The 16314-nt window shown below is 39.1% G+C and overlaps 1 pseudogene; it reads left to right on the top strand.

The window, feature by feature from the left end:
• Positions 1-8111: 8111 nt before the first annotated feature.
• LOC113178399 (mitotic checkpoint protein BUB3 pseudogene) lies at positions 8112-12420 on the top strand (annotated as a pseudogene).
• The last annotated feature ends 3894 nt before the right edge of the window (positions 12421-16314 follow it).

Raw genomic sequence — 16314 nt, forward strand, 5'->3', positions numbered from 1 at the left:
ACATTACCCCACCCACCAAGCCTGGCCAGATGGCACCATGGCCCAGCAGTGCAGAGCTCTTTAACTGTAAAAGCATCTCCTCTCCCTTCCCCTTCAGCTCCAGTCTCCCCAGTTAAGGTTCCTCCAGCAGCCAGGCAGCCCTGCTTCTCCAGCAACTTGGCACTTGGCCTTCTGCCTTCTGATAGCTCTCCCCACAGACCTACCCAGTGCACCTGGGCCACGCTGCCCGTGAGTGCCATCCCCTGCCACACACTGCTGCTACCAGGGTCTAAAACTCCAATTTGGCTGTTTCCCTGGCAGTAGGAGGGGGAGGCCAGGCAGGCTGGGCCTTAGAGGCCCCCAGTGGGCACCAGTTTTCTGTCTGCTCCCACTGTGGATGCCATTGTGTACCACAGGTGGCAGTTATTTACACAACCAGCTTTGCTCTGAGCCTCCTCCAGGTGTGCCCACATCCTTTATCCCTAACCTTTTCTGTGGGGTTCCACACATCCCCTTGACCCCATTCTTCAGCAGCAGAAGAAAAGGAAAGGAACCCCCCAGCTGGCCAGGCTCCTCTTAGCCAACAAGCACTCCAAGCCCACTCAGCTGCTCCAGACCCCACACCCTGGCTCACAGTGCCCATCTGCTGCCTGCCCTCCTCATACAAGTCTCTGGCCCAAGTAGGAACAGGGAGATTCGAGAGTGGGACAGTGACATGGCTGGAAAGGACAGCTGAAGGATCCTGGCCAGCTGGGGCTGGCAAGGTCAGCAATGTCCCCTGGAACAGCCTGGGGTCTCGAGCTAGTCTGGGGCTAAGTGGCCTGGTCACTCCACAGATCTGTCATAGCTCTGCCAGCTCTGGGCTGGGAAGGGGTCAGAAGCCTCAGTCAGCCTGAGGCTGAGCCCCAGCCAGCACCCAGTACAAGAGAGGAGACTTCCTGCCTGCACAGGGTCTTGCCTAAGAATGACAGGAGGAAGCACTGACGCTTTCCACCTGGGCAGACACAAGCACCCCACTACACAGAGGTCGTCACCATGTACCCTGCAGAGCCCCCAGTTTCTTGTCTCTGCTGCCCAGGATGTAGTAGTTGGATCCATGTTCCCTGCAACCCTCCAGCTCCCAGTGCTCTGATTCAAGTACCTAATCTCCCCTAATTCCCTTACAGGAGGCTGAGCCTGGAACAGGGCTGGGCTGCAGTTGCTGTCTGCTGACTCACTGTGCAGTCAGCACCTCTGTTTCTCCACCACCACAGCCAGGCCCCATCTCTCTGGGCCTCGGCAGGATTTGGGTAGGAGTCGGGGGTCACCAGGCAGCACAAATCAGGATCCCAGTGTAGAAGCTGCTGAGGCACCTTTATATGAAAGTACTACTTTGGCATCAACATCCAAAAACCCTAAGCACCTAGGTCTTAACAGTGCTTCCTGAAATTATATGGTCAATCTGTGGGTTCCCAACCCCCCATCACACCCAGAGCCTGAGCTGCCCAGCCAGAGAAGCTTCAACAAGCTTATGCAGGCAGCCAGTCACTGCACAGGTTTAAGGGGACCTGGCCACAGCCCTCAGCAGGTACACAGGTTGACTCTGGCCTAGCAAGAGTGGTGGACACCCCAAAGTGTTTTTAGGCTTCTGGGCGACAGTGTCTTGCCCTGCAGTCTGCTCAAGACCTACATTCCAGCCACCAGTATGTTTCGAGTGGTGATTTACCCCAGTAAAGACCATGGGGCCCAGGGGTTCATCCAAATATATCAGCTTCAGGGGACCTCAGCCACCCTGCAGGTAGACATCCCCACTGGTCAGCAGGACTAAGGCCAGAGAGAGGCTGTTGCATGAATATGCTCCAGGAAAGGGCAGCTGCTCACCTTCCCAGGCACCCATTCAACAGAGGAGGAAACTGAGGCCCCAAGAAACCCACCCAGGGACACATGCTGAAGCACCTTCCTCCTGCCTGGTTTGAACTGGGGTCTTAGGAATGTGCTTCCTCATAAACACAGCAGAAGCTTCTCAGCAGGGGAAACTGAGGTCAGACTTTTTCCTCTCTGATGTCTATGGACCACACTGGGTTCCTCAGCCTGCAGAGGGCTTCTCCAGCCTGCAGGACTCTTGGATCCCTCTCCCACCTGGGCTATCCCCAGGAGCCCCTGAAGCTGGCCCCAGCCCACCCATGCTCCTCACCCCACCCCATCCCAGGGAACCCCTCTGAGCGAACTCGCACAAAACTTTGCTATTCTCTGCTCCTTGCAGGGTTGGGCCTGTATTTCCAGGTGAACCTAGAGTGGGAGGTGGCTCAGGGACCCTGCAGAGTACCTCATCCCATTCCCAGGAACCCTGCTTGCAGGCCCTCTGCCTCCACTGAAACAGATCCAGTGACCTGTGACCTCTGTGTCCTTTCAGAATGTATTTCCAAGGGCAGCTCCTGAGCCTGTGCCTCACCTTAGACCCTGGGCCTACTCACCGCCCCCACTCCAGGGGAAATTCTTTCCCAGAATCAAGTGTCAGTGCCCCACTGGCTGTCCCCTCCACTGAGCCAACAGGCCCAAAATAGCCCCAGCTGTCAGCAGGCATCTATCTCGGTACAGCTGGGGGCAGGGCCGGCCGGACCCCCAGGCAGTACAGTGAGTACAATTACTCATCCATTGGCATTTCCCTTTTTGCTGTGCAAAGGGTATATTCATTCTGAAATATTTTGATGTGTATTTTGTCCAGTGTGTGTTACTCAAGCTTCATGGAAATTTAATTATCAGTTTTTTTTATTGGTTGTTCAAAACATTACAGAGCTCTTGACATATCATATTTCATACATTAGATTCAAGTTGGTTATGAACTCCCAATTTTACCCCAAATACAGATTGCAGAATCACATCGGTTACACATCCACATTTTTACATAATGCCATATTAGTAACTGTTGTATTCTGCTACCTTTCCTATCCTCTACTATCCCCCCTCCCCTCCCCTCCCATCTTCTCTCTCTACCCCATCTACTGTAATTCATTTCTCTCCTTGTTTATTTTCCCATTCCCCTCACAACCTCTTATGTGTAATTTTGTATAACAATGAGGGTCTCCCTCCATTACCATGCAATTTCCCATTTCTCTCTCTTTCCCTCCCACCTAATGTATCTGTTTAATGTTGATCTTTTCTTCCTGCTCTTCCTCCCTGCTCTGTTCTTAGTTGTTCTCATTTTATCAAAGAAGACATTTGGTATTTATTTTTTAGGGATTGGCTAGCTTCACTAAGCATAATCTGCTCTAGTGCCATCCATTTCCCTGAAAATTCCATGATTTTATCATTTTTTAGTGCTGCGTAATACTCCATGGTGTATAAATGCCACATTTTTTTTATCCATTCATCTATTGAAGGGCATCTGGGTTGGTTCCACAGTCTAGCAATTGTGAATTGTGCTGCTATGAACATCGATGTGGCAGTATCCCTGTAGTACGCTCTTTTAAGGTCTTCAGGGAATAGTCTGAGAATGGCAGCAGCAGCTTTAATCTAATTATCAGTTGTTTTTGTCTTAAAATGGGAGATAAACTGTAGTTGAAATGGTCAGGTTTTTAAGGCATTTATCTTCTGGTGACATTTTGCTCTGTTGAGACATGCATTTTGTAAGTACATGTCTGTATAATAACACACATATTTCATGTCAATATTTTTGTTCATAGAACCAGTTTTAGTAAAAAAAAGGTTTTCTATTTTTTCACTTCATCATTCGATATGTTTGAGCCTCTGTTCATGTTCTATAGGTGGGAATTTATTATGATCACCATCTGATAAAAGAAGCTGGTAGCAAAGTTAGGGTTAATTTTTATTTTTACCACAAGGTCATTTGTCATAACGAGGTTTTACTTAGGGGTTTTACAAGTTAGCATCAAAGTAGGCAATTAAGAATATTAACATTAACCAGCATTATTATAATTAATTCTTTTTTTACTTTTGGGATTTCACAGTGGGATTGAGAATATATGAGGAGTATCATTTCTTAGAAGTATTTTTAAGTGTAGCAGATGCAACAAAGCTTACATATTTCCATTAAAATATGTAGCCCTGAATCTGGGCTGGGGTTGTGGCTACACCTCAACATATGTGTGTGTATGTGTGTGTGTGTGTGTGTGTGTGTGTGTGTGTGTGTGTGTGTATGCTTTGAAATCCTGTCACTTTTGATTTTCAATTATGTAGAATACCTTTCTGAGTGTTGATTATATTTGTATAAGTTCATTTCATAGTTTTTGCTATTTAGAATACCTCTAAATGCAAATGAGGGCTCCCATGAGGAAACTAAATGTGTAAATTTTGGTTTCCCACAGCAGTTCTGTGATGTAACCCAGGGCCTCCAAGCCCCAGCTTAGTGGTTTGGTTTAGAATGATGATGGTATAAATGGAGAAAAGGGATGCATACTTGATTGTTTTATTTGTTCATATGCATTATAATTGAGAATAAAATATATTTTGACATACATAAATGGAGTATAACTTCTCATTTTTTTTTGGTTGTATATGATGTAGATTCACACTGGTCATGTAATAATATATGTATATAGGTTAATAATGTCTAATTCATTCCACTATTCTTCCTACCCTCTTACCCTACTCCACTCCCTTCACTCCCCTCTGCCTTATCCAAATCACCTGTATTCTTCCCTAGAGGGCATCCTCCTATCTCAGTCTCTAAACTCATGGACATTACAGGTGTGCAACACAGTGCCTGGCTTTTCTTCTCATTTATTCTGAGGTCCCAGGCAATATTTCTTCTCTCAAAGATTTATATTGTTTAACACCTCATAAGTACATATTAGTATGTACAATGTAATTACTTTGATTCCTGGGTAATATCTATCTCAATTTTTATGATTTTTTATTGTAAATATATTTTAAATATCCTCCTTTCTATCTAGTTTTAGTTATTCAATGCTGTATTCACCCGCCTCTGCCATAGAACACAAGAACTTATTCATCCTAACTGTAATGGTGTTCTGGTTGACCAATCTCTCTCCATCCTCCCACCCTCTACACTCTTCCCAGCTTCTGGTAACAACTATTCTCTCAACATCTATGAGATTGACTTTTGTAGAATTCACATATAAGTGGAATCAGGTAATATTTGTTTTTCTGTGCCTGGATTATTTTATTTAACTTAATGTCCTCCATGTTTATCTCTGTTGTTGCGAATGACAGGACTTCTTTTAATTTTGTGGTCAAATAATATTTCTTTGTATATATCACATTTTCTTTATCCATTTGTCAGTTTATGGGCACATCTGTTGTTTTCATTTCCTGGCTATTATGAACAGTGCTACAATCAGTAGGGTAGTGCATGTGTTTCTTTGCCATGCTCATTTCATTCATTTTTGTATACCCCCAATAGTGGAATTTCAAGATATGTGGTAGCTCTATTTTTAGTTTTTGGAGGACTCTCCATACTTTTTTCTATAATAACTGAACTAACTACATTCCAACCATCACACTCTTCAAAAATGATTTTTGTATCTTGCCTCCCACATTTATCCCAATATTTCCCTAATATTATGGCTTTCCAAGTATGAAAATATCTACCTATCCAAACCGTTATCTCACTGTCCTCAATACTGTCATGTAAATAAAAAGTTTTTACAACTGTTTCTCAAACACACAATGACAGTTTCTGTCTGGAACTTTACTAGATTTTTTTGCAACAATATCTTTGACTTTCTCAATAATTTACATAGTTTATTCCAGTATACTTAATTTTAAGTGTTTACTGTGTTATTATAAAATTGATTTGTCATTTTTACTTTACCATATTTGTTAATAGTACCTTAATTTTACCTTTATATCCCAAGGGATGGAATCTAGGGCCTTGTGCATGTGAGGAAAGCACCCTACCAGTTGAGCTATATCCCCAGCCACAGACTATATTATAAAAATGGAGAATTTCATAGATACCATTGAATTTATGTATTGAGATGCAAGAATAAATAAAATGGCCACATGAGTCATGAATAAAGAATAATTTGAGATTATTCAAAAATAATATCAATAATGATGATATAAATTAAGATTTACTAATAATTAAAATGTCTATTTTTCTCGCACTTAAGACAAATAATCAACCTAGTCAGCAAGAAAATGAGCACATACATTATTATCTAGGCAGTATATATATCCATGTAAGGTCTAAAAATATTTGGCTTTTATTTGGTGCTAAAGTTAAGAAAAGTCACACATCACTATTGCTGCATTATTTAAATAAAATTCTTTTTGTTAATCTTTTCTTTTTTGCTGGCATTGTAAGGATTTCTAGTAGAAATAATGTATTAATTTATTGAGGTATTCTGCTTAACTTGCATCATAGACTCCTCAAGATTTACATTTAATATGTAAAAATATTTTGACATGCATAATCTATTTTTATTTCATCAACACATTTTCTTAAGTTATGTATTTATGAACCACATAAACAAAAATATTCTACAAAGGTGATAACAAAATGAAGAGAAATAAAACAATTCTATTAAACATATAATAATAATCTATGTTCACCATTGAGCATCAAATTTTTAAATTATCATATCTTGGCATTTTTCCCTTTGTTTCCTACCACAAATTATATTATTCAATACATCTTATACAAAAACCTTTATTTCTTATTAATAATGTTTTCCAGCTAAGGCAGAATTTTCTGAATATTTCTCTCTGTGTGTGTATGTTTGTGTGCATAAACGTGTATGACTGTGTGTGTGTGTGTGTGTGTGTGTGTGTGTGTGTGTGTGTGTATAGAGAGAGAGAGAGGGGAGAGAGAAGGACAGAAAGACTTTTTATGTTAGGTAAATATATTTGTATTTGTATGGAAACTCTGGTATAATTTTGCTATAAAATTTGAACTTAAAAATGAAGTATCTGATATAAATCATTTATAAACAGAAAAATGAAATATCTGATAATAAACAGAAAAATGAAAATTGAAAAAGTATTATCTGCTGGTACATTCTTTATTTTGTAATTGATCTTTTAATATTAGATATTGATCAGATAATATCAGCTACTAAAAATAGCATTGTTGGGGCTGGAGTTATGGCTCAGTGGTAGACTGCTCACCTAGCATGGGCGAGGCCCTGGGTTCAATCCTCAGCACCACATAAAGAATAAATTAATTAAAAAGATATCCAGTTGTAACTGAAATAAAAATTTTACCCATCTTTCCTACTTCCAAATCATACCCATTCCCTAAAAATGAGTGTTCTTCTAATAAAGTTCACTATATAAATCTGTTGAAAATCAGATTGTCTATGTACTTTGTTAAGCTATTAATACTTGATGTGCAGCCTCCAATCTAGCTCCTATTGCAACCTGTTCTCAGATGTTTCCTTTACAAATGTCCACTCCAAAATTCTCACATCAGGCCACAGTGTCTCACATCTTCTGAGTAGGCTCACAGCTTCCTCCTAAATCCCCCATACTGTTTCCCTCCACCAGAGACGTTGACAGTCCTGGTGTTCTCTTGCCCTCCTGTTTCAAGGTTGATTCCTTCCACTTTTCAAGGCCAATCCTGCCTTCAGAACCATCCAGCTATAGCTACATAATGCTCTAGTCAAATGGACCCACTGGTTTTTCTTCAACCATCTCTGTGCTTCACTCTGAAGTCACTGTTCAGGTAATTTCTGAACCTCATGTAAAAATCTTCCTTTTAACTGAAATCTCTGCTCATAAGAATTTTACCCATCTTTCCAGAGGAACCAAATCAAACATTAATTCCATATAGCATTTCAGAGTTTTTAAACTCATATAAAGTGATTTCTCTCTCATTTCTATCATCACCTTTTGAACCTCTCTCATCACCAGAAAATGGGGCATCAGAATGTTGTCTTCACATACCTACTGCTCCTATGAGGCAAAAAGCAGAGGGCAGGGATGGTCATGTCACTTCTCCACACTTCCCTCAGAATTTAGTTTAATGCATATGTACACAAGAACTACTCAAATTTTTGTTAAATATAAAAACTGGACTAAAGTCATTAAACTGGACTAAAGAAAACAATATCAAAACATAAACTACTTCTCTGAATACTACTATTGCTGGGGCTTTTAGTTTAAGGTTGTGAATTAAATACATGTACAAAATTGTTTCCTATTGTTTCTGAGACCCTCTGAAAATGACAATGAATACAAACGGTAAGCTGGGTGCAGTGGCACATGCCTGTACTTCCAGCTACTTGGGAGGTTAAGGCAGGAGGATCACAAGTTCAAGGGCAGTTTAGACAAATCATGGAGACCATGTCTAAAAATAAAAAGAACTGGGAATGTTTATAAGTGGTAGAGCATCCCTGGGTTTAATCTCCAATACCTACCAATATAAATAAGGTAAAAAATAAATAAGACAAATAGATACATAAACAATATATAAATATAAAAAAGGGCGGGAATGTAGCTCAGTGGTAGAGCACTCCTGGGTTCAATTACCAGTCCAAAAAAAAAAAGATAACATGTATTTATTTAACAAAAAAGGGGAAAAATCTCCATGGAAGAGATGAAGACATTTAACAAATTCATGAAAAATGAAGAACAGTAACTGATATCTTCAGTGCTAACAGAGAAAGCAACAGGAGAAGATCTATCTATTAGAGGCACTGGACTCTCAAGAGGACATGTCCCTCTCCACAGAACAGAGGTAAGAACTGAGGCTGAACTTCTGTACGAAGAATAGAGGACCTCTCCAACTCCAGGAAAAGGGGTGAACAAACTAAACTTGGAGAACCAGGCAGCAAAAGTGGTTGCTGAAACCCTAAAGCAAAGTCTCTATATTCTGGCAACTAGGATTCTACCTCTAATTTATTATCAAGCTTGCTTGTCTAATTTCCTTAGAGCCAAGCCTAGTCAGTTGATATCCCTACTGAACACAATGGATACTTACTTGGCTTTGAAGTCTCATTTCTAATAATGAACATAACCAGGAACAATCACACTTAAAAGGAAAGCCTACAACATGAAAACATCCAGAACAGACTGCAACTTACTACTCCCCCAAATGAACTAATCCAGGGAATGAAAATAAATAGAGGGCTCAAAGAGTAACTTAAAGAAATCTGCAGTTACTGCATTCAGGATCCCCTCAATTAACACTGATGATGGCTATGAGAACTTTCCTAACATCACAACAACTGTACACTGAGGGATACCACAGTCTCAAAAACTCAGCCTCTGCCCACTTTAACATGTCAAAACTGGTTAGAGCTATGCTGAATCATCTTCTCTTTCTGCCTTCTGTCTAGGTGATCTCATCTGCATGCTGCAGGGTCCATCTGATCCTCACCAGTGTCTCCTAATGTATTAAATGTGCTCCTCTCTATGTCATCTGTCATTTTTTCTTTCCATTCTCCCTCCCTGTGCCCAGGCCACCAGGAAGGCCTACTTTTAAACAATGTGAAATCGACCTATTCCCCTCCATCTCTGATGTCACCTATCTAAGCCAAGTCACTGCTTGCCTGGTTATCTAACCATCACAGGCTCCATATTTCATTTGTGTCCTTCCAATACAATCATGAAATACTCTGACATCTTTTAGAAACCTAACCTACCACCCTTCACTATTTGACAAAATTCCTTCCTATGGATAACAAGGCCTTGAGCCCCTCCTCATTTCATCTTTCTCCTGCTTCAGTTCTCAGCTTTTTTTGACCATTTTATAAAGCAGTCCAAATATCTGTTAAGAGTATCCTGTTGATTTTTTTAGAACTTACCATAAGCTAAAATTACCATTTTAAAACCACTAACCCATGTCCTTTTCCCATTTAATTGGTAGCTTCACAAAGGCAGGGATCACATTAATTTCCTTTTTTGGATGCCAGGGATTGAACTTGGGGGCACTCGACCACTGAGTCACATCTCTAGCCCTATTTTGTATTTTATTTAGAGACAGGGTCTCATTGAGTTGCTTAGTGCCTCACTTTTTGTTGAGGCTGGGTTTGAACTCATGATCCTCCTGTCTCAGACTCTCGAGCTGTGGGATTACAAGTGTGCACCAATGTACCAGGCTCATATTATTTTTGCACTGTAAGCACAGTGAGTAGCATAACTGTCTGGCACCAAGGATATGCTCAATAAATATTAGTTGGTTAAGTAAAGGATACACCTGTTTTCATCAGTAGGTTAGACAGTGAATTAACCCAACAGGAATTCTTACAGGAAGCATAAAGATAATAACATAAAGATAATAATAAATACTTGCTTTGTCTAGCTGCATTCATTTCACCAATATAAACCTGCCCCTTAGTCCTAGAGTTAAGAGACATTTTTCAAAATTTTATTACCAACTACAGTCTTCTTAACATATGTCTCAGAGCAGTGTTTGAAATGAGTCCTCTTCATTTATATTAGCAGGTTTGAATCAGTTACTAGAGTTCACTGCAACCCAAACTCCCTTGTAAAATATCATACATTAGAATCTTACTATGTTATGGAGCTCAGTAACAGGCCCCTCCTATGCAAAGCATTTCCTTACTAATGTGCTTAAAGTATCATAGGAAACAGTTTCCTCTTACTATTCCTGTGAGCCTTTCATCAATCCACTAATACTAAAGTTCAGCAAACTTTTTATGTACAGGCACCAAAAAACATAGCAACTAGCCAAAACTACAAAAGATATAATGAGACACAGAAACACAGTAATTACGTGAGACTGTAAAAATGCCACTCTCAGTACAAGATAGAGCAATAGGATAAGTCAAAGTAAAGCAATAAGAAAATCCAAACAACATAACTGCTATAGTTTGGATCTGGAACATGCCCACAAAGGTCTCTGTACAAATGAAGTCCTGATGTCCAGTGTGGTGCTCGTGAGGTAGAGTCTAGAGGGAGGTCACCAAGTTCCTCGGGGTGTGGCCTCCAAGGACTGTGAGCCAAGTTTCTTCCCCTCTCACTTCCCCACTACTCCCACCACAATTCACTCTCAACACAGGTTCAAAAGCCCTCATGGATTGGAGCCCCCCAAACTGTGAGCCAAAATAAAGCTTTACTCTTTATAAGTTGATCATTTCAGGTATTTCACAGTAACAGAAAGCTGACTAACACAATAATCAATGCAGACCTTATGAACATACAGTAATGCTGTGACCTGAAAAAATAACACATATTCTCACATACCCATATAACAAGCCACAAAAATTGATTATATACTAAGCAAAAACAAAATAAAACAAACTCCCCAAACCTAAGGCCAAGTGACTCCATAAAATTACTAATGTTACAGAAAACTCTTTGATCATTATGCAAAAGCAACATAATTTACTAACAGAAACAAAACTCAGAAAGGCTTCTCTGGAGATTTAAAAGCTTTGTCATGAAAATTAAAGAACTTGTTAAAAATGACCCATGAAAATACTGCATTTCAGAATCAATGGGATCCACTGAAAACAATGATGAAATACAACAAAAACCAAACAAGAGGAGTGAATTAAATTTTGACCCCCAAAGTAGAAAAAGAACTACAGAGTACAGAGAACAAAAGCTAAAAATGAGAAAAAACAAAACAGATCTAGACCACACACACTGGCTTAAGTAAAAACAAGATGGCACAGATATACAAGAAGTAAGATAACCAATGAAACAAGAGAAATTTAAAAATTTTTTAAAGAATATCTTCTTTGCAAACCTGTAAACAAATACACCTGGAATTCTACATAAAATGCACAATTTACTACAAAAATACAATTTATCAAAATTCATTCCATTAGAATTAGAAAGCCTAAACAAACTCATTTTCATAGCAAAAAACAGTTATCAAGAAACTGCTCCCCTGAGTGCTCCGAGGGAAGCTGCGAGGCTGCGGCAAGCTGTTGAGACGCTACTTCAGGCAAGCTCAAGATAACCGGTTCTAACAAGTTCAAGCTGAACCAGCCACCTGAGGACGGCATCTCTTCCATGAAGTTCAGCCCCAACACCTCCCAGTTCCTGCTGGTCTCGTCCTGGGACACGTCCGTGTGCCTCTACGATGTGCCGGCCAACTCCATGCGGCTCAAGTACCAGCACACCGGTGCCATTCTGGACTGCGCCTTCTACGATCCAACGCATGCCTGGAGTGGGGGATTAGATCATCAGTTGAAAATGCATGATTTTAACACTGATCAAGAAAATCTTGTTGGAACCCATGATGCCCCTATCAGATGTGTTGAATACTCTCCAGAAGTGAATGTGATGATTACTGGAAGTTGGGATCAGACAGTTAAACTGTGGGATCCCAGAACTCCTTCCAATGCTGGGACCTTCTCTCAGCCTGAAAAGGTGTATACCCTCTCAGTGTCTGGAGACTGGCTGATTGTAGGTACAGCTGGCCGCAGAGTGTTGGTGTGGGATTTACGGAACATGGGCTATGTGCAGCAGCGCAGGAAGTCCAGCCTGAAATACCAGACTCGCTGCATAAGAGCATTTCCTAACAAGCAGGGCTATGTATTAAGCTCTATTGAAGGCTCCTAACATCATTTTGTGACTGTAAACAATTATTTATTAGCAAACAATTGATCCCAGAAGGGCAAATTGTTTGAGTCAGTAATGAGCTGAGAAAAGACAGAGCATATCTGTGTATTTGGAAAAATAATTGTAACATAATTGCAGTATATTTAGACAGGCATCTATTTGGACCTGTTTCTATCTCTAAATGAATTTTTGGAAACATTAATGAGGTTTACATATTTCCTTGACATTTATATAGTTCTTATGTCCATTTTAGTTGTCCAGCCACTGGTGATTAAGGTTGAAATGAAAAAAAATGTAGTGCGAATGAGACTCATTTCAAAGTAATTCCTTAAATCAGAACACGAACTCAGCTTGGCCTATTCTGAGTAGTTCCAAATAGTATTATACAGTCACGCTTTTTATTTTTAATTTATATTATTTGCAAATGTATATCTTTGATTAGGACTTAGACTATTACTAAAATTTTATTTTATCCATGATGTATTTTTTTTAATTCTTTGATATAGAGAAGGGTCTTATTTTTTAAGTATTTCAGTGAAAAATGAGTTCATTGTGAATGCATCTTTTGAAATGTATTTTCTTCATTGCAGGTCCACCTAATCATCTCATGAAAATGGTTTCTCTATGGAAAGCTTTGTTTGCTTCCTACAAATACATGCTTATCCCCTAAGGGATGTGTTATAGTCATTGTGAACATGTTATTTAGTATGTGGATTTGTTTTTTGTTTTACAAGAAATTTGCCTGTTTATTTTTTAATAGATTGTTTAGGATGAGGAGTCTGCGTCCTTACACAGTAGTGTGAAGAATTCCTCCTATCATCCCCCATGTAAGCCCAGTTGCTGTTTATGAGCAGTTCCAGTTTTTTTGTAGTATAATCTAAACCTGTTATTTCCCTGCTGTATAATAAATCAGATTCGGAACAAAAAAAAGAAACTGCTCCCCCCCCCCAAAAAAAAAATTGCCAATTCCAGATATACACAATCTGTGTGGGAAAAATTTCAACTGTATCTGAAAGACACAAAAGGATATTTGACCAATGGCAAGATATCCCTGTCCTTGGATACAACTCAGCACTATAGAGAGTCCAGTTTTAAGATGTGTCACCTGAAGCGACACATCTGCATATATCTTGTTTGAAAAATGGTCATACTTCACAATTTCAAACAATAACTAAATCAACAAAAACACAGAATATAAACAAGCAAATAAACTTATTTCAAACACATAATTTAACTATACTGAAGTGGAAAACAAAATAACTCAAATAACTTCTGAACATTACTTTGACTCCATGCTATCTGACAATTATAAACAAATCATAATTGCCATTTCTTTTGTTTTATAACAGTGCCCCATTTAACTCTGAACCTACTTTCAATGCATTCTAGGATCGAACAAGGAAGTAAAAATATGAGATCCAGGTTTCTCACTTTCAAGAGAAAGGAAGTACAAAAATAAGAAAATACAACACAACTCTATTGTACTGCACTGGAACTTAGATTCAGTACAAACTCATAGCAAGATACAGAGAAAAAAGAGACGCATGTACATGGAGGGTGTGTGTGAACACACACACACACACACACACACACACACACACACACATTTCCTGACTGTCTGCACTTAGACCTAGAATCAATGACATTCTAGTAAGGAATCAACAGTACACCTAGCACCCAGATCCTAACCCTCAATGCCATCATTAGTGAATAAGGAACCACAGATGGCTGGAATCATAGCTAATTCAGGGTGGAGCAGAATTACAAGGTGAGTCTGGAAAATAAGGTGCCAGAAATCAAAAATACCTGAAGAATGAAGAGTCAATGTCAGGACACAGAAACCACTGCTTGAAGCTGGGCACAATGGCACATGCCTGTAATCCCTGTGGCTTGGGAAGCTGAGGCAGGAAGACTCCAAGTTCAAAGCAAGCCTCAGCAATTTAGTGAGACTCCATCTCCAAAAGGAAAAAGGTGAGGAGGGGTTGTGGATGTGGCTCACTCTAAGTGCCATAAACAAAAACAAAAACAAAAAACAAAACCACTGCTTTAAAGGACTTCCCACTGGCCATATATAGAACAATTTGAGCATAAAAATAAATTACTGTAATAACAGATTAGATTCCACTGAATAAAACCGGAATCCATGAGTCCATGCTAATGTCAATATATTAAAAAAAAGAGTGAAAAAGAAAAGCTCTTTCTTACAGAATTTCAACTAAAAAATGCAAAAGAAATAATCAAATTAGAAAAACCACTATTTCACATAGTAGTAAATGATTTAGACTAAATCATCAATGGATATGAAAATCCGAGCAGCAAAATAGTGATCTAATCTCACAGCATTTCCTGGCAAACTATTTATTAATAAGGTACAAAAGAGTAACTTTTCAACAAAGAATTCTGACTGACACTATTTTATTTTTATTTATTTATTTATTTTTAAAATATTTATTTTTCAGTTCTTGGCAGACACAACATCTTTGTTTGTATGTGGTGCTGAGGATCGAACCCGGGCCACATGCATGCCAGGCAAGTGCGCTACCGCTTGAGCCACATCCCCATCCCACTGACACTATTTTAAAGAAATAACAAAGTTATCATGATCATCAGGAATGAGACAAACTGGCATCATACTGCCACATAATGGCACACCGAGAAGACACAGCACCATTTTTGTAGTATTCCTGCCTGAAATGCATAACCTTAAACTAACAATGAAGAAAAACAGACCAACTCAAACTGGGAGACATTCTATAAAACAACTGGATTGTACTCTCAAAAAATGTCAATATCATGAAAGTTAAAGAAAAAACTAAGGAACTGTTACAGATTAAAGAAGCTTTGAAAGAGACAAAGTACTATTTGTGTTCTTGGATTGTACTCTGGCTTGATTTTTGGTTTTTTGCTCCAGACACTATGCAAACCTAACACTCTCTAAACCATTGAGACCATGAATATGGTCTTCACATTAGGCAGTGTCATTGGCAATATCCTGATTTTGTAACTGTACTATGGTAATGTAAGAGAAATGTTCTTATTCTTAGGAAACACATGGAAGTATTTAGGTGAAAAGAATCATGACAGCAACTTACTCTCAAGTGGTTTACGAAAAGTGTGTAGAGACAAAACTGTAATGAGAATGTACTAAAATGTTAACTAGGAAATCAGAGAATGGTATGTGTTACTATTCTTGCAACTTCTCAGTGAATCTGAGCTTATTTCAAAATAAAAAAAAAATGCTTCAGACAATGTATTCATTTTACATGTTCCTTTATCAGTAAGCACAAAAATGTTTCATGCAGTAAAAAAGAAATCTAATAAATTTAAAAACATTCTTTTCATTGTACAGAAACTCTAAGTGATAAGAGAGAACAGTCAGTTTATTTGTCAGTTCCATTTGTTTTTAGTGGTACACAAAGTAACAATGTATCTTGTAATCAATGGAGTCTTATGTTCAAAAAATACAATACAAAGTCTCATAGAAAAAATTGCTCAAAAAGGCAAAAACAACTAGCCCTACCATATGTTCTCAGAAAAAAATACCAATTCTAAGAAAATATAATTCAGTAAAAAAGCCAAAGTAACTTTCTTATCAAAATCACTATTAATACCTTGTGTTGCTAGAATAATCCCACATGGCCACATCTAGGAGGCTTCAAACCCAGGTCTTTGAGGGCTCCTTGAGGATTTTTTGCTGGTAGATCCCTACTACAAGATCCTCTACAGCGAGAAGTTCTAGATCTTGCATGAATTCTTCCATATGTAAAGAAAAAAACAATTAGTGAAGGTGTGTATCAAAATGGAAACAGGAACTATAACACACTTCTGCAGTGACCCACAGTTTTACTTACCTAATGCTCGTGCCATTCGTTTCAAACACCAATTGACTCTGGC

The sequence above is a fragment of the Urocitellus parryii genome, unplaced genomic scaffold (assembly GCF_045843805.1).
Source record: "Urocitellus parryii isolate mUroPar1 unplaced genomic scaffold, mUroPar1.hap1 Scaffold_48, whole genome shotgun sequence".
In the NCBI taxonomy this organism is placed as follows: Eukaryota; Metazoa; Chordata; class Mammalia; order Rodentia; family Sciuridae; genus Urocitellus; species Urocitellus parryii.